We start from the raw sequence: 25,574 nt of genomic DNA, 5'->3' as shown, positions 1-25,574 counted from the left end.
GCTTGTGGGATCTTAGCTCCCTGACTAGGGATTGAACCCGGGGCCATGGCAGTGAAAGTGCCGAGTCCTAACCACTGGACTGCCAGGGAATGCCCAAAAGTTTACTTCTTCCTTTCCAATTTGGGTGCCTTTTATTTCTTTTTCTTGCCTAATTTCTCTGGCTAGGACTTCCAATGCCAATGTTGAATAAGAGTGGTGAGAGTGGGCCCTTGTCTTGTTCCTGATCTTAGCGGGAGAACTTTCAGTTTTTCACCATTGAGTATGATGTTAGCTGTGGGTTCATCATATATGGCCTTTATTATGTTGAGATATTTTCCTTCTGTGCACATTTTATTGAGAATTTTTTTTATCATAAATGGATGTTGAATCTTGTTAAATGCTTTTTCTGTGTCTATTGAGTTGATCATATGATTTTTATCCTTCATTTTATTAATGTGATATATCATGGTGATCAATTTGCAGATGTTGAATCATCTTGCACCTCTGGAATAAAATCCCCCTTGATCATGGTGTATGATCTTTTTAATGTATTGTTGTATTTGGTTTGCTAATATTTTGCTGAGGATTTTTTCCATCTGTATTCATCAGAGATTTTGCCCTGTAATGTTTTTTCATGTGTGTTGTCCTTATCTGGTTCTGATATCAGGGTAGTGTTGGCCTCATAAAGTGAGTTAGGAAGTGTTCCCTCCTCTTCAGTTTTTTCAGAGAGTTGGTGAAGGATAGGTATTAAGTCCTTTCTTATTTTTTTTCTCATTAAGAGCTTTAATTCCAACAAAATTTCTTTCTGTTTAACAATTATTTATATAAATTTACAATATTTTTGTTTTGATTGATTATAATAAGTGCAATTATAATTCAATCCAGGAGAAAAATTCCTCCTCCCCACCCCCACTGCATACTTTTTTTTTTTTTTAAGTCCTTTTTAAAAAATGTTTGGTAGAATTCACCAGTGAAGGCATCTGGTCCTGGACTTTTGTTTTTTGGGAGTTTTTTGATTACTGTTTAAAATCTCCTTGCTAGTGATCAGTCTATTCAGATTTTCTATTTTTTCATGATTCATGAAATGAATAAAAAGCATTGTTAAATGCTTTTTCTGTATCTATTGAGTTGATCATATGATTTTTATCCTTCATTTTATTAATGTGATATATCATGGTGATCAATTTGCAGATGTTGAATCATCTTGCACCTCTGGAAAAGTTATAATATATATATGAAAAGTTATAATATTTAAGAATTTATCCATTTCTTCTAGGTTGTCCAATTTGTTGGTGTATAGCTGTTCAAACTAGTCTCATAATCCCTTGTATTTCTGTGGTATCTGTTGTACTTCTCCTCCTTTGTTTCTGATTTATTGAACCTATTCTTTTTTGTGAGTCTAGCTAAATGTTAATTTTGTTTATCTTTTCAAAGAACCAGCTCTTAGTGTCATTGATCTTTTCATTCTCTTTGTAACTCTATTTCATTTATTTCCACCCTGATTTTTATCATTTCCTTCCTTCTACTGACTTTGGGCTTCATTTATTCTTCTTTTTCTTTTCCTTTAGGTGTAGATCCTTTAGGTGTAAGGTTAGATTGAGATTTTTCTCGTTTCTTGAGGTAGGCCTGTATTGCTATAAACTTCCCTGTTAGTACTGCTTTTGCTGCATCCCATAGATTTTGGTATATCATATTTTTATTTTCATTTGTCTTGCCATTTTTTAAAAACATAAATTTATTTATTTATTTTTGGCTATGTCAGGTCTTCATTGCTGCACGTGGGCTTTCTCTAGTTGCAGCAAGTGGGGGCTAGTCTTCGTTGCGGTGCACAGGCTTCTCATTGTAGTGGCTTCTCTTGTTGCAGAGCACAGTCTCTAGGCGTGCAGGCTTCAGTAGTTGTGGCACTCAGGCTCAGTAGTTGTGGCTTGTGGGCTCTACAGCACAGGCTCAGTAGTTGTGGCGCACGGGCTTCATTGCTTTGTGGCATGTGGGATCTTCCTAGACCAGGGCTCGAACCCATGTACCCTGCATTGGCAGGCAGATTCTTAACCACTACACCACCAGGGAAGTCCCTGTCTTGGCATTTTTTGATTTCTCCTTTGATTTCTTTGTTGACCCAACAGGTGTTCAGTGGCATGTTATTTAGTCTCCACATATTTTGATTTTTCAGCTTTCTTCTTGTAGTTGATTTCTAGTTTCATACTGTTGTGGTCAGAAAAGATGCTTGATATGATTTTAATTTTCTTAAGTTTATTGAGATTTGTGTTCTAACACATGGTCTATCCTTGAGAATGTTCCACATGCACTTGAGAAGAAAGTGTATTCTGCAGCTTTTGGATGGAATGTTTTATATATATATATATATACATATATGTATATATACTTATATATGTACATATACATGTACATGTATATATATACGTGTGTGTGTGTGTGTGTGTGTGTGTATGTATTTGTGTGTCTACTAAGTCAATCTGGTGCAATGTTTCACTTAAGGCCAGTTGGATGATCTATCCATTGATGTAAGTGGGGTGTTTAAGTCCCTTACACTTATTGTGTTGATGTCAATTTCTCCCTTTAGGTCTGTTAATAATTGTTTCATATTTTTTGGTGCTTCCAGGTTAGGTGCCTATATATTAATAAATGTTATGTCTTCTTGATGAATTATCCCTTTTGTCATTATATATTGTTTTTGTCTCTTGTTAATCTTTTGTGGCTTGAAGTCTGTTTTGTCTGATATGAGTATGTCTGAACTCTTCCTTTTGGCTGCCGTTTGCTCAGAGTATCATCTTCCATCCCTTCACATTGAGCCTACATTTGTCTTTACTTTATTTATTTATTTATTATATTTATTTGGCTGTGCCACGTCTTAGTTGCAGCAGGCGGGATATTTTAGTTGTGACATGCGACCTCTTAGTTGTAGCATGCGAACACTTAGTTGCAGCATGTGAACTTAGTTACGGCATCTGGGATCTAGTTCCCTGACCAGGGATCGAATCTAACTTTGGGTTTTGTTTGTTCTTCTTTCTCTAGTTCCTTTAGGTGTAAGGTTAGATTGTTTATTCGAGATGTTTCCTGTTTCTTAAGGTAGGATTGTATTGCTATAAACTTCCCTCTTAGAACTGTTTTTCTTGCATCCCCTAGCTTTTGGGTCGTCGTGTCTCCATTGTCATTTATTTCTAGGTATTTTTTGATTTCCTCTTTGATTTCTTCAGTGATCACTTCGTTATTAAATAGTGTATTGTTTAGCGTCCATGTGTTTGTATTTTTCACAGATTGTTTCCTGTAATTGATATCTAGTCTCATAGCATTGTGGTCGGAAAAGATACTTGATACAATTTCAATTATCTCAAATTTACCATGGCTTGATTTGTGACCCAAGATAGGATCTATCCTGGAGAATGTTCTATGAGCACTTGAGAAAAATGTGTATTCTGTTGATTTTGGACGGAATGTCTTATAAATATCAATTAAGTCCATCTTGTTTAATGTATCATTTAAAGCTTGTGTTTCCTTATTTATTTTCATTTTGGATGATCTGTCCATTGGTGAATGTGGGATGTTAAAGTCCCCTACTATGAATGTGTTACTGTCACTTTCCCCTTTTATGGCTGTTAGTATTTGCCTCATGTATTGAGGTGCTCCTATGTTGGGTGCATAAATATTTACAATTGTTATATCTTCTTCTTAGATTGATCCCTTGATCATTATGTAGTGTCCCTCTTTGTCTCTTGTAATCGTCTTTATTTTAAAGTCTATTTTGTCTGACATGAGAATTGCTACTCCAGCTTTCTTTTGGTTTCCATTTGCATGAAATATCTTTTTCCATCCCTTTACTTTCAGTCTGTATGTGTCTCTAGGTCTGAAGTGGGTCTCTTGTAGACAGCAAATATATGGGTCTTGTTTTTGTATCCATTCAGCCAATCTGTGTCTTTTGGTGGGAGCATTTAGTCTATTTACATTTAAGGTAATTATCAATATGTATGTTCCTATTCCCATTTTCTTAATTGTTTTGGGTTCGTTATTGTAGGTCTTTATTTTCTCTTGTGTTTCTTGCCTAGAGAAGTTCCTTTAGCAGTTGTTGTAAAGCTGGTTTGGTGGTGCTGAATTCTCTCAGCTTTTGCTTGTCTGTAAAGGTTTTAATTTCTCCATCAAATCTGAATGAGATCCTTGCTGGGTAGAGTAATCTTGGTTGCAGGTTTTTCTCCTTCATCACTTTAAATATGTCCTGCTAGTCCCTTCTGGCTTGCAGAGTTTCTGCTGAAAGATCAGCTGTTAACCTTATGGGGCTTCCCCTGTGTGTTATTAGTTGTTTTTCCCTTGCTTGCTTTTAATATGTTTTCTTTGTATTTAATTTTTGACAGTTTGATTAATACGTGTCTTGGCGTATTTCTCCTTGGACTTATCCTATATGGGACTCTCTGTGCATCCTGGACTTGATTAACTATTTCCTTTCCCATATTAGGGAAGTTTGCAACTATAATCTCTTCAAATATTTTCTCAGTCCCTTTCTTTTTCTCTTCTTCTTCTGGAACCCCTATAATTCGAATGTTGGTGCATTTAATGTTGTCCCAGTGGTCTCTGCGACTGTCCTCAGTTCTTTTCACTCTTTTTTCTTTATTCTGCTCTGTAGTAGTTATTTCCACTATTTTATCTTCCAGGTCACTTATCCGTTTTTCTGCCTCAGTTATTCTGCTATTGATCCCATCTAGAGTATTTTTAATTTCATTTATTGTGTTGTTCATTGTTGTTTGTTTCATCTTTAGTTCTTCTAGGTCCTTGTTAAATGTTTCTTGCATTTTGTCCATTCTATTTCCAAGATTTTGGATCATCTTTACTATCATTATTCTGAATTCTTTTTCAGGTAGATTGCCTATTTCCTCTTCATTTATTAGGTCTGGTGGGTTTTTATCTTGCTCCTTCATCTGCTGTGTGTTTTTCTGTCTTCTCATGTTGCTTATCTTACTGTGTTTGAGGTCTCCTTTTTGCAGGCTGCAGGTTAGTAGTTTCTATTGCTTTTGGTGTCTGTCCCCAGTGGCTAAGGTTGGTTCAGTGGGTTGTGTAGGCTTCCTGGTGGAGGGGACTAGTGCCTGTGTTCTGGTAGATGAGACTGGATCTTGTCTTTCTGGTGGGCAGGTCCACGTCTGGTGCTGTGTTTTCGGGTGTCTGTGGACTTATTATGATTTTAGGCAGCCTCTCTGCTAATGGGTGGGGTTGTGTTCCTGTCTTGCTAGTTGTTTGGCATAGGATGTCCAGCACTATAGCTTGCTGGTCGTTGAGTGAAGCTGGGTGCTGGTGTTGAGATGGAGATCTCTGGGAGATTTTCGCCATTTTATATTATGTGGAGCTGGGAGGTCTCTTGTGGACCAGTGTCCTGAAGTTGGCTCTCCCACCTCAGAGGCACAGCACTGACTTCTGACTGCAGCATCAAGAGCCTTTCATCCACATGGCTCAGAATAAAAGTGAGAAAAAGTAGAAAGAAAGAATTACTAGAAGTAGAAAGAAAGAAAGAAAGAAAGAAAGGAGGAAGGAAGGAAGGAAGGAAGGAGGGAAGGAAGGAAAAAAGGAAAGAAAGAAGATAAAGTAAAATAAAATAAAACAAAATTATTAAAATAAAAAAATAATTATTAAGAAGAAAAAAAAAAACAGACGGATAGAACCCTAGGACAAATGGTGGAAGCAAAGCTATACAGACATAATCTCACACAGAAGCATACACATACACACTCACAAAAAGAGGAAAAGGGGAAAAAAATCATAAATCTTGCTCTCAAAGTCCACCTCCTGAATTTGGGATGATTCGTTGTCTAAAGGAGGGAAGGAAGGAAAGAAAGAAAGAAGATAAAGTAAAATAAAATAAAGTTATTCAAATAAAAAATAATTAATAAGAAAAAAATTAAAAAACAAACAAAAAAAAAGGATAGAACCCTAGGACAAATGATGGAAGCAAAGCTATACAGACAAAATCTCCCACAGAAGCATACACATACACACTCACAAAAAGAGGAAAAGGGGAAAAAAATCATAAACCTTGCTCTGAAAGGCCACCTCCTCAATTTGGGATGATTCGTTGTCTATTCATGTATTCCACAGATGCAGGGTACATCAAGTTGATTGTGGAGCTTTAATCCGCTGCTTCTGAGGCTGCTGGGAGAGATTTCCCTTTCTCTTCTTTGTTCTCACAGCTCCCAGGGGCTCAGCTTTGGATTTGGCCCCGCCTGTGCGTGTAGGTCGCCGGAGGGCGTCTGTTCTTTGCTCAGACAGGACGGGGTTAAAGGAGCCGCTGATTCGGAGGCTCTGGCTCACTCAGGCCGGGGAGTAGGGAGGGTCACGGAGTGCGGGGCGGGCCTGCGGCGTTAGAGGCCTACGTGACGTTGCACCAGCCTGAGGCGCGCCGTGCGTTCTCCTGGGTGAGTTGTCCCTGGATCCCGGGGCCCTGGCAGTGGCGGGCTGCACAGGCTCCCCGTAAGGTGGGTGCGGATAGTAACCTGTGCTCACACACAGGCTTCTTGGTGGCGGCAGCAGCAGCCTTAGCGTCTCATGCACGTCTCTGGGGTCCGCGCTGTTAGCAGCGGCTCACGCCCGTCTCTGGAGCTCCTTTTAGCAGCGCTCTTAATCCCCTCTCCTCACGCACCAGAAAACAAAGAGAGAAGAAAAAGTCTCTTGCGTCTAAGGCAGGTCCAGACTTTTCCCCGGACTCCCTCCCGGCTAGCCGTGGTGCACTAAGCCCCTGCAGGCTGTGTTCACGCCGCCAACCCCAGTCCTCTCCCTGTGCTCCTACCGAAGCCCAAGCCTCAACTCCCAGCCCCGCCCGCCCCGGCGGGTGAGCAGACAAGCCTCTCGCACTGGTGAGTGCCGGTCGGCCCTGATCCTCTGTGCGGGAATCTCCCCGCTTTGCCCTCCGCACCCCTGTTGCTGTGCTCTCCTCCGCGGATCAGAAGCTTTCCCCCTGCGCCACCCGCAGTCTCCGCCCGCGAAGGGGCTTCCTAGTGTGTGGGAACTTTTCCTCCTTCACAGCTCCCTCCCACTGGTGCAGGTGCCGTCCTTATTCTTTTGTCTCTGTTTTTTCTTTTGCCCTACCCAGGTACGTGGGGGGGTTTCTTGCCTTTTGGGAGGTCTGAGGTCTTCTGCCAGCGTTCAGTAGGTGTTCTGTAGGAGTTGTTCCACGTGTAGATGCATTCTGGTGTATCTGTGGGGGGGGAAGGTGATCTCCGCGTCTTACTCTTCCGCCATCTTCCTGGAAGCCCCCGTCTTCTGAATAACTAGGCTTTAAAATGCTTAGGCCCTGGATTCTACCTCAGCAAGTTTCTGCCTAAAATTGAATGGATTTAGGCCCTAACCGGCTTCTGAATAACTAGGCTTTAAATGCTTGGGCCCTGAATTGTACCTCTGCCACTTTCTGACTAAAACTGAAGTGGATTTAGCCCCTACCTCGCTTCTGAATAACTAGGCTTTAAAATGCTTAGGCCCTGGGTTCTACGTCGGCCAGTTTCTGCCTAAAACTCTATGACTGCCGTTTTATCTTTTGTTTTCTGGTTGCTTTATATTTCCATTGTTCCTTTTCCCTTGTGTTTCTGTCTGCCATTTTAGTTTGATGGTTTTTCTCTGATGTTTTTCTCAGTTTTTTTCTCATGTTTCATGTCTCTGCTCTAGATTTTTGTTTTGTGGTTATCATGTGGTTTGTCTAAAATGTGTCATAGATAAAATAGTCCTTTTTCTGCTGATAGCATCTTATCTTCATTTGCCTCTACAGGTTCCATCCTTTTCCTCTTACTCTTTTATGTTTCTGTTGTAATAAATTATTCCTTTTTATGATGTGACCTCTTTACCAAATTGAAGTATCTGTAGTTATTTTAAATGTTTTTTCCCCATTTAACGTTTGTGCTATAATTAAGTGCTCAACAACCTATTCTGATATAGAGTTGGAATTTTCTGATTCTATTTGTCCATTTATCACCTTTCTCAACATTTTGTGTACTTTTGCCTTTTTGTTTCAGGTAGAAGATCTCCTTTCAACATTTTTTTGGTAAGACAGGTCTAGCGGTGATGAACCCCTTCAGCTTTTGTTCATCTGGGAAAGCCTTTATTTATTCTTCATAACTGAAGGATAACTTTGCTAGCTAGAGTATTCTTGGCTGACAGTTTTTAATCTTTCAATATTTTGAGTATGTCATTCTCCTCTCCTCTGGCCTGTAGAGTTTCCTCTCAGAAATCTGCTGATAGCCTAATGGAGGTACCTTTGTAGATTACTGTCATTTTTTCCCCGTGCTGTCTTTAAAATCCTTTCTTTATCATTGACTTTTGACAGTTTTAATATAGTGTGTCTTGGAGCAGGTCTTTTTATGTTAAGATAATTGTTCTATTAGTGTTGTGGACTTGTATATCCAGTTCCTTTCCCACGTTTGGGAAGTTCTCAGCTATTATTTATTTAAATAAACTCTGCTCCCTTCTCCCTCTTCTCCTTCTGGAATACTCATTATTTTAATGTTGCATTTTCTAATGGAGTTGGATAGTTTTTGTAGAGTTTCTTCATTTAAAAAAAATCTTAGTTCTCTCTCCTCTTCTACCTGAATCATTTCTAGATTCTGTTTTCGACTTGCCAATTCTCTCTTTCATTTGGTCTACTCTATTTCCAATGCTTTGTAATGTATTCTTTGTCTCATGTATTGAGTTGTGCAGCTCCAGAATTTCTACCTGGTTCTTTTTTAGCGTTTCAATCTCTTTGGTAGAGTATCCCTTAGGTTCATTAATTTTATTCCTGAGCTCATTGAACTGCCTTTCTGAGTTTTCTTGTAGCTCATTGAATTTCTTCAGGACAGATATTTTGAATTCTCTGTCAGTTAGATCACAGTCTTCCACGACTTTAAGTTTGGTTGCTGGAGAACTGTTATTTTCTTTTCGTGATACTGTGTTACTGTGGCTTTTCATGGTGCTCGATGAGTTTTCCCTCTGCCAGTGCATTTGAAGTAGTGAACACCGTTCTTATTTAGGTAAAGCTTTGTTTAATTTGATTCTAACAGTTCAACAGATTGGTAATTAAAGGCATTTATTTTATTTTTCAGTAGGTTTCCCTGTAGCACAAGTTTTTGGTTCCATTTACCTGAGCTCCTCTGGCTACATTTGGAAATTGGCACTTTCCACCCTCTGCTGCCTGTGCCAGAGGTGTTGCTGGTGCCCTTGTTGTTGCTGCTTTTGTGCCTCTGGGTTTGCTGATAGCTTGCTGCTGCCAGTGTCACTGGTGTCATTATGGGGGCACGAGGATGGCGGGCACCTCTGCTGCCCCCAGGATCACCTAGGGCATGGGCACCACTGTTGCATTGGGGGTGGGGGAAAATGGATGGGGGAGCCAGGATCTCCGGCACCTACACCACATTTGGGGTTGCTGGGCTTTTGAGCTCTGCTGCTGTAGGTGGGGTGGGGTGCAGAGTCACGTGGCTAGAGGGTTTGGGCCCTGCCACTGCTGCTGTTCACTTCCTTGTGGCCATGGGCACGGCTGCAGTCAGGAGGCGGGTTCATGTGCGCTGCCTCCACTGCTGCTACTAGGTTCTCTGGGCTGTGGGACTCAGTCACTTCAGCAGGGGAGCCAAGATTGTAGGTACTGGTTTCACTTTTCCCCTGGTTCTGCCTCCTTTATGTGTTCCAGTCCACCCACCTTCAGAGGTGCAGATGTACAGATCTTTCCGGGGTCCTGGTGTGTTGGGCAGGGGAAACTTTGTTGAGTTATAGTTGTTTTAGATGGAAGGGGAGAGACAAAGAGAGTGTCTCATGCCGCCATGATGCTGACATCACTCGGCAATCTTTTCAAAATCATTTTAAATATAGAAGTAACGCAGATGGTCTGGTCTCATATTGGCTGAACACTGATAAGAGACATACCTGATTCATATTTTGGGGCACTGAACAAATTCAGTAATTAAAACTTGCTTTCTTATGTGGTGGTGGTGGTCTGAGTCAAGTTGAGAACAGATTCCTTTCCTATCATCTTTGTTGTTTTAACAAAGTTGGGAAGAATGTGAGAACTATCAGTGAGTTTATAATTTAGTTTGAATTATTTGACTGAGTTCCTATTTTAAGTTTGATAAAAATTAACTGCAAAGCAGAATTAAATCCAAATAGTTTTGAACAGGGAATTAATTTTTACAATGGGAAGAGGCCTTAAGATTGTAAATGACTTGACTTAGAGAACTACAGTTGACCCTTGAACAACACAGGGGTTAGGGGCACAGACCCTTTGTGCAGTCAAAAATCCAAGTATAATTTATAGGTCCTCTGTATTGCAGTTCTACGTCTGCAGTTTCAGCCAGCCATGGATCGTGTACTACTATAGTATTTACTATTGGAAAAAAAATCCTTGTATAAGTGGACCTGCACAGTTCAAACCTGTGTTGTTCAATGGTCAACTCTACTTCTAGTTTTGGAGGGCCGACTGAAAGGAAAGTCATGAGGCTTAAAAGCTCTGGGTAATATTCAACTCTGGAAGTACAGTGTAAGTAACCATATTTAAAAAATATTTCTATCATGAAATGTAGTAGTATATGAAATTAAAAATGTACAACCCGGGGCTTCCCTGGTGGCGCAGTGGTTGAGAGTCCGCCTGCCGATGCAGGGGACACGGGTTCGTGCCCCGGTCTGGGAAGATCCCACATGCCGCGGAGCGGCTGGGCCCGTGAGCCATGGCCGCTGAGCCTGCGCGTCCGGAGCCTGTCCTCTGCAACGGGAGAGGCCACAACAGTGAGAGGCCCGCGTAACGCATAAAAAAAAAAAAAAAGTACAACCCGGTGAAGTTTCATAAGATAAGCTCCCCTGGAATCACGAGCCAAACTCAGAACCAGAACTTTGTGGGAAACTCACAAGTCCCCTCCTGCCATTCTCGATCAGTTCCTCTTCCTTCCCTTTCCTACAAAGTAAACCATATTCTGATGTATTGTAACAATTTCCTTGCATTTCTATCTTTTTACCACCTAAACACACTCCCCTAAACATTATAGTTTTGCTGTTCTTTGTTTTGTGTGTGTTTTTACTTTAAATAGATGGGACCATATGTATTCCTTTGTGTCTGGTTCCTTTTCATCCAAACTTATGTTTGTGGGATTCATTTCTGTTGTGTACCCCTGGCTGGTTCATTTTTGCATGAAAGTGTAGGCAGCGCAAGTGGTCACAGAAGATCTCAGCAGGTGAGCTTTTCAAAGTCCTGACAAGAAGACTGGAAAGTAAAGTGCCATAGGAAAGGAATAGATACTCTTTTTTTTTTTCGGTACACGGGCCTCTCACTGTCGTGGCCTCTCCCGTTGCGGAGCACAGGCTCCGGATGCACAGGCTCAGCGGCCATGGCCCACAGGCCTAGCCACTCCGCGGCATGTGGGATCCTCCCGGACCGGGGCACGAACCCGTGTCCCCTGCATTGGCAGGCGGACTCTCAACCACTGCGCCACCAGGGAAGCCCAGGAATAGATACTCTTGATCGCTCACCACCCTAAAATTTCCTGGAAGCTAAGCCTTAGTTGTTTTCATCTTTCCAGCTGAGATGAAGGGAAGTTTTGGATGTGGAAATTTTGCTGAAGAAAGGAAATCGAACAGACAACCCGGTGGAATCTTAGGAGCTATTCTCAGGACCCATATCTGTGGGGTCTGGTGGAGATATAAGGGTAAATGCCCAAGGAGGGAGAGTGGGGTTCAGGAGTTCAGGGAAGATGTTCTGGATCCTGATCTTAGACGGGCCAGACCTGGGGACAGAAGGTTGCAAAGTCAAGAATCATCCGCTTAGGGAATTCCCTGGTGGTCTAGTGGTTAGGACTCAGGGTTTCCACTGCCGTGGGCCCGGATTCAATCCCTGGTCAGGGAACTAAGATCCCACAAGCCTTGCAGCGTGGCCAAAAAAAAGAGAATAGAATCATCAGCTCATTTTCCTCGTCACCATAGCAAATGTAGCACCTCAGGTCCTGTGCTGGCTCCATGGGTGTGCAGTTGCACAGGGCCCCGTGCTTAGAAGAGCTTCACACTTGCTTTAGTGCTCTGCTGTCATTCTTTAGAAATTCAGAATAATTTTGAACATTTTGCACTTGACCTGGCAGATTATGTATCTGGTCCTGATCAGATCACAAGGCAGCCCCAAGTTAATACTTCAGAGGCCAGCACTGCCCACTGAGAGTGGCTTTTGTGAGCTGAGAATTATCTGAGACTTGAGGCAGCCCCTTTGGAAAACATTTTGGTGGTTCCCCAAAATGTTAAACGTAGAGTTACCATATGACCCAGAAAATCTCATGTAAAATGGTCTCTTGCGGCCCCTTTAAATACACAGAACATAACTATGAATATACAGAACGAAGAATGGAGTTTTGGAAGACAATGGTCACCCTAGCCAAGTTTATTTCCTATACTGACATGTTATGTGTCTAACCAACATGTTTAGAGTAGTTGCTACTTCTACACGGCAGGTCTCATCACCATAATATCATCAGTACAATGGACCAGTGTGGTATCCTGTGGGTGGAAAGGTGATCCAAGTACCTGTAAACTAGATGGTGACTAGGGTTTTCGGGTTGATATAGCGCTGAAGTAGCGTGAAGGTGTATCCAGCTGAAAACAAACTAACTGCTTTTTTTTTTTTTTTTTTTTTTTTTTTTTATTTATTTTTTTTGCAGTACGCAGGCCTCTCACTGTTGTGGCCTCTCCCATTGCAGAGCGCAGGCTCAGCAGCCATGGCTCAGGGGCCCAGCCGCTCCACGGCATGTGGGATCTTCCCAGACCGGGGCACGAACCCGCGTCCCCTGCATCAGCAGGCGGACTCTCAACCACTGCGCCACCAGGGAAGCCCAAACTAACTGCTTTTAATGGTCTTTACTAATAGGTATAGAGAAAAGATTTTGCCAGATGAGTAACTGCAGATAAGGTGCCAAATGTGTTAATTTGCTCAGCAACAAAGCTCCATGTGGAAACAGCAGTTGCTCTTGGAGTCACTGCATGATTAAGATCATCCGCTGTCCTTCTCCAAGATCCATCTGTTCTGCACAGGTCATGTAGGCGAGTTGAATGGGGATGTGGTTTTAAGTCTTTGATGGTGGCACTAATCTAGGCAACCTCTCCAGGGATGCAGTATTGCTTCGGCTTACTACTTTTGTGGGTAGAGACCGTTCTAGTGGCTTCCACTTGGGATTCTGCCAGTTGCTGAGTATGTCTGTTCCAAATATGTATTCCGGACTGTGAAAATAATCACAGGATGGGTTCACAGTAGGATGTGCCTACTGTGAGATGGATCTGAGCCAAAACTCCATTGATCACTTGAACTCCGTATGCTCGTATGCTGACCAGGGGACCACGGTGCCATTCTGAGTCTCCCGTAATATAGTGTCAGTTCAGAACCAGACTCTGGCAATCCCAGGAAAGTCTGATTATATGCCCTTCCCAATGCACAGTCACTCTGATAAATGTTCTCGGGTGCCTTTGGGGAAGAGGAGGATTAAAAGTATAAATATTTCTCATTGGTAGCAGGGTTCTGCTGCAAAGGGACCTGCCTGCTCTTCAGTCAAGCAGTTCTAGGTCTGTGAACTAGCTGAAGTCTGGAAACTGAGTGATGGATTGTAACTCTGTTTTTGTGATTCAAGTCAGACTTCTATTTACTAGACCTGGAGCTTTTCCACTTACTTAGATCAAGTAAAACTTTAGTAGTCTGCTCCATCCATTTCAGTTCTAAGGATACCATGAGCAACGAGCTAACATCAAAGGCCTCTGTGGGTCAGACTCTGTAGTTTACTCCTTTGACTCTGTTGTTTAGTACAGTAACCACACCTGCCTTGTCTTTGGTGAGTGTTACCACGTGGCTGCTGTCTCCTCAGGATTCCATCAGCCCCATGGCATTTAGGTAGTGATTCCCATCGTCTATAGGCTTCCTTGTTATTTTCTATGTAGATAATCTGAGCGACTATACTAATGGCAGTCTTGTTTCTTCCTTTCCAATCTTTATACTTCTATTTCTTTGACACATGTTAATGAACTGGCAAGTTTTACAATGTTGAATCCTCATCTGATTCCTGATTTTAAAGGGAATTATTCTAAGATTTCACTATTAGGTATGATGTTTGTTCTATGATTAAAATACTAGCCTTATTGTGTTAAGGAAGCTCCCCTATAGTTTTAGTTTGTTGATATTTTAAAAATTATGAGTGGGTGTCTTATTTTGTCACAGGCTTATTCTGCTTCTGTTGAGATGTGGTGACTTTAATGGATTTCCTAATGTTAAACCGTTTGTGCATTCTTAAGATAAATCCAAAGATGTATTTTTTAAAGTATCTATAAGCTGTTTGATTTGATTTCCTAATATTTATAATTTTGCATCTATGTTCATGAATGAGATTGGCCTATAATTTTTTATTTTCCTTATCTAAATTTGGTGTCAAGTTTATACTAGCCATATAAAATAATTTGAAATATCTTCTGTTTCCAACTCTCTGGAAGATTCCGTATACAATTGGTGTGGCAGTGACCACTAAACGTCCCCCATGTTTTGGTCTCCCTTCTTTTTCAATAGTAGAAAGCTTAGCTATTTATAGGACCACTGAAATTAAAGACTCTAGGTTCCAGCCTTTTCTGAAGCTAGGCATGGCCATGAGATGTCCACTTAGTGTTGTAGGGGTTTTCTGGGATCTTCTTGAAGAGTTAGCAGACAAAATTGTGGCTCCTACTTGAACTCTTCCTCCACCATGTGGTTTGGAATGCAGATGTCACTTTCTTATACCAGAAGGATGAGGTTCAGTCCCTAGGGATGGCAGAGGGTGAGCTGGGAGGATCATGTATGCTCAAGGATTTCACACAGCACATGAGATGTGAACCGCACATTTCTGGACTTTTATGTGAGCATACAATAAATAAACTTGTATCTTTGTTAGCTTACTGTTACTCATAGGCCAACCTAATCTTAATTAACGTAATTGACATTTTCCATGCCTTGTATGTTCGCTAGATTTTTCCTATAAAGTTCCTAGGACTTTACAGTGTGTGTATATGTGTGTGTATATGTGTGTATCCTTTTTTTTTTTAAACTGGAGTATAATTGCTTTACAATGTTGTGTTAGTTTCTGCCACCCAGCGAAGTGAATCAGCCATACGCAATGTGTATCATTTTTAACTTCTCATTAAACTTCAGTGAGGAGAGAGCTACTTAGGTTTTATATTTTTCTTTATATAGATTTTGGAAAATGAGATTGTTTCAGGAAATTGACCATTTAATCTAAGTTTTAAATATAATATCAAAAAGATATTCAAAGTTATGTAATATCAAAAAGTGGTGCTTCTTATTTTAATTTCTGCTATAGCTAGACTTACACCTGTTTTAGAATTTCCATGATTGTTATTTTTCTCACTCTTTTAAATTGAGTAATCTTACCAGTTTTCTCACTTTCTTTTTTTTTTTTGTGCTCAGAGAACTAAGATTTGCTTTTGTTGATTCCTTAGATAATATCTTTGTTTTTACTTTATTATTTCTTTTATCCTTTACCCTTTCTTTTCATTTATTATTTTTAAATCTTAAGTCAGATTCTTACTTAGCCTATTAATTTTCAACCTTTTCTATTAAATAGAAAGCATTTAAGGCTATAATTTTCCTGTAAGTACCATTTGAGCTGTGTTCTACAAATTTTGATTTGGAGTATTTTCATTATAATTTAATTCTGATTTTCTTATTTCCATTTTGTTTTCTCCTTGACCCATGAGAATGACAGATTTTCTGACTGTCAAGATCAAAGTTCTCTAAATTGGATCATGTTTAGGAATTGTGTTATTCCTATAATTGATAGCCTTACTAATTATTTTCTGTGTCCTCTATCAGTTACTGAGAAATACATGTTTTTTAAACCCCTCAATGTGATGGTAGGATTACCATCCTCTCCATGTAAGTGTATCTATCTTTGTTTTGTCATGTGTATGTAGGACAACAGTAATGAGCTGACTTCACACTTAGGATTGTTAAACATTCCTGGAGAATTGTTATCTTTTATCATTATGTGAACATCTATATCCCTGATAATGCTTTTTGCCTTAAGGCAGAGGTTGACAAACTATGGTCCATTGGTAAATCTGGCTGCCGCCTGTTTTTGTATGGCCTGCAGGTAAAGAATAGTTTTTACATTTTTAATTTTTTTTTTTTTTTTTGCGGTACGAGGGCCTCTCACTGCTGTGGCCTCTCCCCTTGCGGAGCACAGGCTCCGGATGCGTAGGCTCAGCGGCCATGGCTCACGGGCCCAGCCGCTCCGCGGCATGTGGGATCCTCCCGGACCGGGGCACGAACCTGTGTCCCCTGCATCGGCAGGCGAACTCTCAACCACTGCGCCACCAGGGAAGCCCCATTTTTAATTTTTTAAAAAAATTTTTTGGCCGTGCCGTGTGGCATGTGGGATGTGGGATCTTAGTTTCCTGACCAGGGATCGAACCTGTGCCCCCTACACTGGGAGCATGGAGTCTTAACCACTGGACTGCCAGGGAAGTCCTGGTCTTTACATTTTTAAATGGTTGGGAAAAGAATCGAAGGAAGAATATTTTGTGACATGTAAAGATTATATAAAATTCAAATTTCAGTGTCCCTAAATGAAGTTTCACTGGAACAGATCTACACTCACTCACTACATATTGTCTATGGTTACTTTCACTCTTCAGGTCAGAGATAGCCCACAACTTTTACAGAAAGTTTCCTAACCTTTGCTTTAAAGTCTTGTTTTGTTTTGGTATGGGAGCTCCACCAGCATTTTTTGGTCAGTATTTTTATTGCAGACCTTTCCCCTCCTTTTACTTTCAGCCGGTGTCCTTATGTTTTTGGTGTATATCTTGAAAACATCATTTAGTTGCATTTTTCCTAGTCTGACCATTTACTCGCCTTAAAAATATCACATTTACTGATATTCTTGGAATCAGTTCTATAATCTTATAGTGTTTTAATTTGTCCTGCTTTATCTAAGCTGTTCTTTTCTACTTTTGTTTGGATTCATTGAAGCCTTTAAATTAATTTTTTCCTCTATACTGTTATATGCTGTTTCTACTATTTGAAAAGATCATGCATTTTTATACTATATAAACACACTTGTATTGTACTTGTATTAACTTATCAAGTTATTAACTTATCTACCTCAATTACTTTGAAACACTATCTTTAATCACTTTCCATCTTTTAAATGTTTTTAATTTTAGAAATTATTTTTAGCCAAAAAAATTAAAATTAGCAATTATTGGTTATATAATATAAAGTTTTATAAAGAAAGAATTAATCAGATGCTCAACCAGAACTGCTTGAGTCTCTCCCACTTCCTTTTTTCATTTAACAATATATCATGGACTTCCTTCCAAGTCAGTATATATAGACACCCTTTATCTTATTATCTAAATTTTTATTTTGTTTTTTATCCCATAAACTGGACATTTTTATTATTGGTTTCTACAATGTTTACTACCAATGTAGACATCTTTAAATATAGTTTATTTTTTCCTGATTTTTAAACTTTTTATATAAATGGAATCAAACTGTTTTCTGTCCTTCTTCTTGCTCAAAATTATGTCAGTTTTATGCATGTTTCTACTGCATGTCACTGTGCTTTATTTTGTTTTATGATATTCTGTATGATAACACCACAATTGATATCCAGTCTACTCTTTTTAAAAAATTATTTTTATTCATTTTTTTATGCACTTCTTTTATTTTTTTATTTTAAAAATATTTATTTATTTATTTGGCTGCACTGGATCTTAGTTGCTGCGTGTGGTATCTTAGTTGCTGCGTGTGGGATCTTTAGTTGCGGTATGCGAACTCCTAGTTGCGGCATGTGGGATCTAGTTCCCTGACCAGGGATCGAACCCGTGTCCCCTGCACTGGGAGCGTGGAGTCTTAACCACTGGACCACAAGGGAAGTCTCATATCCAGTCTACTCTTGATGGACATTGGGCTCTTTCCAGTTTTTGTCCTGGCTCATTGAGAATGCCTACGTCCTATGCTCTAAAATAATGCCAAATTGGAGCAGTTCTCATTAATGCTTGATTTTTTGCCAGCTTTCTTCACGTTTACCAATATGATAGATGTTATAGAAAAGCAACACACTTAAACTCATCTTTGCTAGCAGCACCAGTGTTATCTCCTGCAAAGGCTGCCTCTTCATAGCCACAGCTAATAACTGCCTTGGCTGAGTATATAGAGGTGGTTAGTTTTCTCAAACTTGTAAGGAAACAACTTATTCAACTGTCCATGTATGGCAGGCCACAATTGGGTGTTAACCACATTAGCAACACTCTGGATCCTTCCAACTCTCCTTGCATACTGGCTAATTCCAGCCAGGGACCACTTTTCTCACAGGACTTTGCTAAGAGCAGCCAAGGAGCAGCCAACAAAACTACCATTCTGGATTCTTATTACCATTTTCTTTTCTTTCTTTCTATCTCTCTTTTGGCTGCACCACACAGCTTGTGGGACATTAGTTCCCCCACCAGGGATTGAACTCAGGTCCACAGCAGTGGAGTCACCACTGGACCACCAAGGAATTCCCTTATTACCATTTTCTTAATGCCACAGATGGGTTCAAATTGTGGTCTCCCTTCCACAGAGATGTAGAGAACAAATGTATGGACACCAAGGGGGGAAAGTGGGGTGGGTGGTGGTGGTGGGATGAATTGGGAGATTGGGATTGACATGTATACACTAATATGTATAAAGTAGATAACTAATAAGAACCTGCTGTATAAAAAATAAATAAAATTAAATTAAAATTAAAAAAAAACCCGAACAAATCGTGGTCTCCCTTCCACATTAAGATTGCAACCTGACCAAACATTTTAAAGCACTGGCCTTCCTGTCTCTGCCCAGCTGAAGTCTGGGATTTCTATTACTAAGGAAAAGCCGAGAACGGACATTGGTGAACCCTAACCTTGTCTTTCTTCCAGCAAGCTCTGGCATCATTTTCTTTCTTCCGGAGTAACACCCTTTAGACCAGTGGTTTTCAACGAGGGGACATATGGCAATGTCTGAAGACAATTTTTGTTGTCACAACTAAGAAGAGTGACATCCAGTGGACAGAGGACGCAGGTACTGCTAAATATCGTATTGATACAATACACAGTACTGCCCCCCAACCCCCCACAAGAAGGAATCACAGCTGACCCTTGAATAACAAAAGTTTAAACTGTGGGTCCATTTATACATGAATTTCTTTTTTCAACAGTAAATACTTCAGTAGTACATGATCCCTGGTTGGTTGAATCCCAGGATGCAGAGGCACTGTGGATACCTGGATTTTCCACTGCATGGGGGGTCCGAGCCCCTAACCCTTGTGTCTGGCCCCAAATGTCAAGGGTTCTGAGGTTAAGAAACACTGCTTGAGGCATTCCTTTAGTCTAGGTCTGATTGTGATAAAGTTTTTATCTCGAAAGTCTTTATATTTTCCAATTCTTGAAAAATTAGGTGAGCACACAAATCTGGGGTAACTGGTTTTTCTAAGTATGTTAAAACTGTTATTTGATGAAATTCCATCATTGTTGATGTCATAGGTTATTTATTTTCTTTAGCTGTTTTCAAGATTTGTCTTCAGGGTTCCATAGTTTTGCTACAGTGTAAGTGTGGATGTTTTTAATTATCCCACTTGGGATTCAGTGGAATCTCTGAGAATTCCTGTCTTGCATCAGTTTTGGAGAATGCTCAGCCTTCTGTCTTTGACGTGGTCTCCCCCCAGCTCTCTGTTCCGTAATCCTCAAGCTTTCTTTCTGTGATTTGTATATTGTCACTTCAAACTTCCTACCCCTGAAGGAGAATGGCACTTGAGATCCCGTTCGCTTAGCCCTTCTGCCATCTGTGTCCTATCTTACATTCAATCTGTCCACTGAGTTCTTATTCCTAATGATCATATTTTTTCTTTTTTTAAATGGAAAACACATAGTAGCACAAAGACTCAAACATTGGATATTATTTTTTTTAATTTATCTAAAATAATTTATTTAAAAGAATTATATGTATGTATACATAATGATAAAAAGAATTTAAGAAAGCCTTCAATATTAGATTTTGAGAAATGTTAAAGGTCAAACCAGGTCATGATTTGTTTCAGGCTGGGGGCCTCTGAGGACCCTGTGAGTAATGCTAACAGCCTGGAATATGACTTTCTGGGGGTTGAAGGATGTCACCTTCATGGACAAATTATTAAAGCAGGAATGCCCTTGAGCTGGGAGAGTGCCTGGAGGGGAGGGAAATGTAGAGGGCAGTGGCCGAGGAGGTGGTACCAATGGCCTACAGAGTGGGGGAGGGCCTGTGTCTGGCAGCGAAGGAGGGCTGTTGATGGCAGCAGGCACCCAGCCAGCGCCTGGAGAGTAGCCAGGGCTCCTTGGGCCACTTTCTTTTGGGGAGGCAGCAGTAGGGGGTGCCACTGGACTCCATGTCTGTGCAGGGACAATAGGTGGGCCTCTGGGACAGGGGGGAGCCACATCCCCAGCCCTACATCCAGATAGAGGTCCATATCTCAGGCTCAGCAGAGAAGCAGGAGATGGTGCCGGAGGATCTATCTTCCACGTGGGGCAGGTGATTTGGGCTGTGACTTCATTTACCCACATAAATGTAGGTAGAGCCCGGTTCTTTGACCCCACCTGACTTCTAGACATCTAAAGGAGAGGAGAGAAAACCTAGGTGAGTTCTCCATCAGTGGGCAATGGAGGGGCCACCCCTCACACAGCATGCGTTCTTACATAGCAAGGAACCCCAGGGTCCGTGGGCTTCAATGAACTAACCCCATACCCCGTGGGGCTACAGCTTTTCAGAAGCTTTCGCAGGAACAAGAGAGGTCTCATAAACTGTCCAAAGTTCATTTTTGGGTTTGATCAGAACTCCAGTAAGAGAAACACTGGATGTCCCCAAGTCCACTCCTCTTCTAAATAACTGACACGTTTGCCGAAGGCTATTACTGTGCATTTATAAGTTCTATTTCTTTTATAAGGTATGAAGTGACGTTCCTTCCTGGTGAAATCTGAAAGCCCTTACCTTCTAGGTTAGAGTAGGTTTCAAGGTCTGAGCAGCTTTTCAGCTGTTAGATGCTGGGTGGAAAAGGTGGGTCTGACTGAGGAGCAGTGAGAAGTCTTCGGGCCTGGGACTGGAATGCTACATGGGTTCCAAGGCCATGTTCACTGGGTTTGGGGGAAGGAAGGCTGCGAAGGAAAGGAACACGAGGAGGAGTGGTCAAAGACTGGTAGTCCCCCCTCCGCCCCATGGCCCTCTCCTTTTATTCTCTGGCACTAGCACCTGGCCTTTATGACAGCGAGGTCTTCAGCCAATCACAGAGCTCACCCTTCGCTGTCACAGTGGACTCTCCAAGGCAATTTGTGGAGGAGAGCACCTTTGCTACCAGTGTAAATATGTACCTCTTTGCTTTTGCCAGTTGGCATGCCTGGGCAAGGGCAACTATTTTAGTCCTGTGGACTTTAATTTTGGGAAATTTAATTTTGGGGAGTGGTCTGTATTTTTAAGGGTGAATTTATTTCTATGATATTTAAAAATGTGAACAAATAAAATTAGATCAGGGCTATGCAAGGGAATCACTAAAAGGTGATTTAAGTGTATGCCAAAAGTACTGAGAGTTAACAGAATAGTTTGGTGACAAAAAAGGAACCTCTATAATTTGGGCATTTAAAAAAGTAGTCATTTTACCTGAGAGACTGTATTAGGGTTGTCCAGAGAAACAGAACCAGTAGGATGTATGTGTGTGTGTATGTGTGTGTAAGTGTGTGTGTATAGAGAGTTCTTATAAGGAATTGTCTCACATGATTATGAAGCCTGAGAAGTCCAGACCCAAGAGGGCTGCTGGTGTAGTTCCAGTAGATGTTTGGAGGGCAAAGGCATGAGAAGACAGACATCCTGGCTTGAAAACAGCCACACAGAGCTTTTTTTCCATTCAGGCCTTCAATGGATTGGATGAGGCCCACTTTCCACTAAGTTATGGAAATAGTGGAAACATATTTAACTTATGAAACCAGTATAGGAAATATAGGAAGTTTGAATCATGAGAAATATAATATTGGTCTTAGTCAAACCAAAATATTGTGCTGCCATGTTTTTAAATGATAATAAAGACTGAAAAATGCTAAAGTCCGTTTTTTTTAATTGATGCCTTATTATCTCATAAGTAGTTACAAAGGCTATTAGGTAAATATACTTTTTTTTAATGAAATTACTGGTTTATTATAAAAGGATATAACCCAGGAACAGCCAGATGGAAGAGATGCACAGGGCAAGGTATGGGGAAAGGGTATGGAGTATCCTTGCCCCGTCTGAGCAACCCCTGTCCCAGCATCTCCACGTGTCCACCAGCCCAGAAGCTCCTAATTATACTTTCTAATGTCCGTAAATAGAAACACTTTAATAACGTTTCTTTCCTTTTTCTCAATTAGACAATTTTGGCTTTATCCAAACTAAATGTTTGTGGAGTATATGTATAACAACTGAATGTGTTTTTTGATGAGTAAATCCTTCACATCTTCAAGAGAGGGAAAAGAGAGGAAGTGTGATAGAAAAAAATAAGAGGGAATTGGCTTTAGACAGATAGCTAATCATTTTTCTTTGTAAGGAGAGAGGAGAAAGTTTCGACATGCACACACACAAAAAAGAGTGTCATATATCTGGTTCCGACATAATTTGGTCCTTGAAAATTATATCCAGCCATGAGATATTTGAAGCCAGCACTTATTAATTCCTTATGTGTGGAAAGGAAGGAAGTGATGCTTCCTGAGTGAAATAAAATTATGTGTTGCTCAGGCAAACAAGATTAATCATTTCCTCATGAGAATTCTTTCGTATTTTGGTGTCTAAAGTCTCCTTAAAATATATAACCGAATGTCAATGTTTGTTGATGAAAATTCAATTAACAAGTTAAGAAAAAAGATTTGTTCAAGCCAAACTGAGGATTATAATCTGGGAGACAGACTCTCAGAAGCTCTGAGAACCATTCTGCCTGTTAGAAGTGGAAGGCACAGTCATACACGTTTTTTTTTTTCGGTACGCGGGCCTCTCACTGCCGTGGCCTCTCCCGTTGCGGAGCACAGGCTCCGGACGCACAGGCTCAGCGGCCATGGCTCACGGGCCCAGCCGCTCCACGGCATGTGGGATCCTCCCGGACCGTGGCACGATCCCGCGTCCCCTGCATCGGCAGGCGGACTCTCAACCACTGCACCACCAGGGAAGCCCCATACACATTTTTGAGACAAAGGATTGTACATCAAAATGACACTGACATTTAAAGTTCAACAAATATACATAATCCAGGTAACATGTACAGAGAGAGAAGCAAGTCACCATGACCCCTCACAGAATTGGGAAAGAATGCTCATCTTTTAAGAAGTTATATTACTAGCATCAGAAGAAAGGAAAAATAATCGAACTGTACAGTTGAGCAGGCATTCCCACCTTTGAGGAGGTCCGGTTAATGTACAAGGCAGACGCACATTAGGGAGGGAGGGAGGAGGCTGAAACAGAAAGAATTTTATGTGTAAATTTTCCTGTCCTGCCTTAAAATATAAATTTTATTTCATCATGCCATGGAGTGATTTACCAGCCAACATTTTTGTTTACCTAATACATCTATGATTTCTGACTTTTAGCCATTAACCAACAGTGGAAAGAGCACTGGAAATAACATCAAAAGTTAATCCTGAACACTGTCTGAAGGTGCTGATGAGGGAGAAGATTCTCATATTTTACATTAGTTTTCACTAAGTAATATTTAGGGAGGCAGTTTTTTTTGCGGTACGCGGGCCTCTCACTGTTGAGGCCTCTCCTGTTGCGGAGCACAGGCTCCAGACGCACAGGCTCAGTGGCCATGGCTCACGGGCCCAGCCGCTCCGCGGCATGTGGGATCTTCCTGGACCGGGGCACGAACCCGTGTCCCCTGCATCGGCAGGCAGACTCTCAACCACTGCGCCACCAGGGAAGCCTCCTAGGGAGTCAATTTTTGAATTCAAATTGTGTTTAGAATCCTTCTCATACCAATTAAGAAAGCACACCATTGGACAGTCAGACTTTTGCTTTGTTTTTTGTTCTAAGACGCTTCTCAAATGAGTAATTTTGTCCATATCAAATTTCCTCAAAAGTGGCTACTAGGACTTCCCTGGTGGCGCAGTGGTTAAGAATCCGCCTGCCAATACAGGGGACATGGATTCTAACCCTGGTCCAGGAAGATCCCACATGCCGTGGAGCAGCTAAGCCCGTGCACCACAACTACTGAAGCCCACATGCTTAGAGCCCGTGCTCCCCAACAAGAGAAGCCACCGCAGTGAGAAGCCCATGCACCGAAAAGAAGAGTAGCCCCCCCTTGCTGCAACTAGAGAAAGCCCACGTGCAGCAACGAAGACCCAACGCAGCCACAAATAAATAAATAAATAAATAAATTTAAAAGTGGCTACTATAATTCCAAATTATAATCGCTGAAATTGAGCCAGTGAGAAAGATACACACAGGCATTAGCATCATAGTGAGAACACGTTCAGGGAGCAGGTGTTTCAGAGTTTTAGATGGATAAGACCCCGGAGAACTGGGTGTGTGTCCAGAGGTGTGTAACTTTTCCTCTTGGAACTTGTCAAAGGCCCGTCATCACCAATCAGAGTTTTCAGATGCATGGAAGACAAAGCTCTCAGAGCACAAATTTTAAGGGCTGGACACTGTGGTGAGAGCAAGTGAAATCTTAAGCTTGGTCATATTGTCAGCAAGCTGAGTTTCCAAGCTCAGTGAGATGAGGTATGAGGTAACATTCCTGGGGGAAGCTGCCCGTGTGTGTACACGTTACTGAGTCCAAACTCATGGTGCTCGCCACAAGACAGGCCAGCTGACCGAGAAGGTGGTGGACTTGTGTCCCAAAGAACCATCTTCTCTGAATTAGAATTCAGGCCTCTTTTATGCAGGAAGGGGAGGGAGTAAAGTCCTGGTTCCTGTCAAGACTCTGGAGGGGATGTGTTAATTTCTCCCTTCCTGCAGTCATTCACAGGTGGGCCTGGTCGGGATGTTTGCTGTGAGCTAAACAGGTATTTTTGCTTAATGCTGGTTACCTAGGAGGCAGGGTTCCCAGAGATGGGCCATTATGTATAATTTAAGCTTATAGGCAACATCCCTTTAGTGATTAACTTGTAATAGAATACAAAGGTTCTTCCCTATCACAGACAGAGATGGGAGTGCTGGGGAAAGAAGTGGGAGACTCAGGCCTAGACAAGTAGCAGGAGGGGACAAGTAGAGTCAGGGAAGGAGGAGACAGAGGGCTTTTCCCTCACCTTAGCAATGGCCTCATGCAAAGGACAGGCTCACAACAGTCCCTGGGAAGAGTCAAGGCCACAAATGCCCAGGGGAGAAAGTTATCGGTGGCAGGCTGCTGGATGGAGAACACCTTGGGGCATAGAGGAGACTCAGCAGTGCTTCTGGACTGCCCTCCTTCAGGTGGGTCGCACCAGGCAGATGAGAAGAGGGGAAAAGCCTAATGGGATGACCTGGGGCCAGTCTAAGAGGTCCGCCATTCCATCTCCATCAGCGTGATGGGCCGGCACCCTGTAACACTTGGCAGCTGCTGGGTCCACAGTGTGGGGCAGCCCCAGGTCAGAGGCAGCTTGGTGAA

The 25,574-nt window shown here is 41.5% G+C and overlaps 1 long non-coding RNA gene across 1 annotated transcript; it reads right to left on the bottom strand.

Moving 5' to 3' along the window:
* Window positions 1–349: 349 nt before the first annotated feature.
* On the bottom strand, window positions 350–23,429 carry LOC116762846. Its single transcript, XR_004352352.1, has 3 exons — window positions 23,418–23,429; window positions 22,924–22,927; window positions 350–575 (listed from the first exon to the last, which is right to left on the bottom strand). It is a non-coding gene; the product is annotated as an uncharacterized LOC116762846 (long non-coding RNA).
* Between the last annotated feature and the right edge of the window lie 2,145 nt (window positions 23,430–25,574).

The sequence above is a fragment of the Phocoena sinus genome, chromosome 11 (genome assembly GCF_008692025.1).
Source record: "Phocoena sinus isolate mPhoSin1 chromosome 11, mPhoSin1.pri, whole genome shotgun sequence".
NCBI lineage: Eukaryota > Metazoa > Chordata > Mammalia > Artiodactyla > Phocoenidae > Phocoena > Phocoena sinus.
Note: the sequence above shows the minus strand (reverse complement) of the source record. Positions and strands in the feature narration are given on the sequence as shown.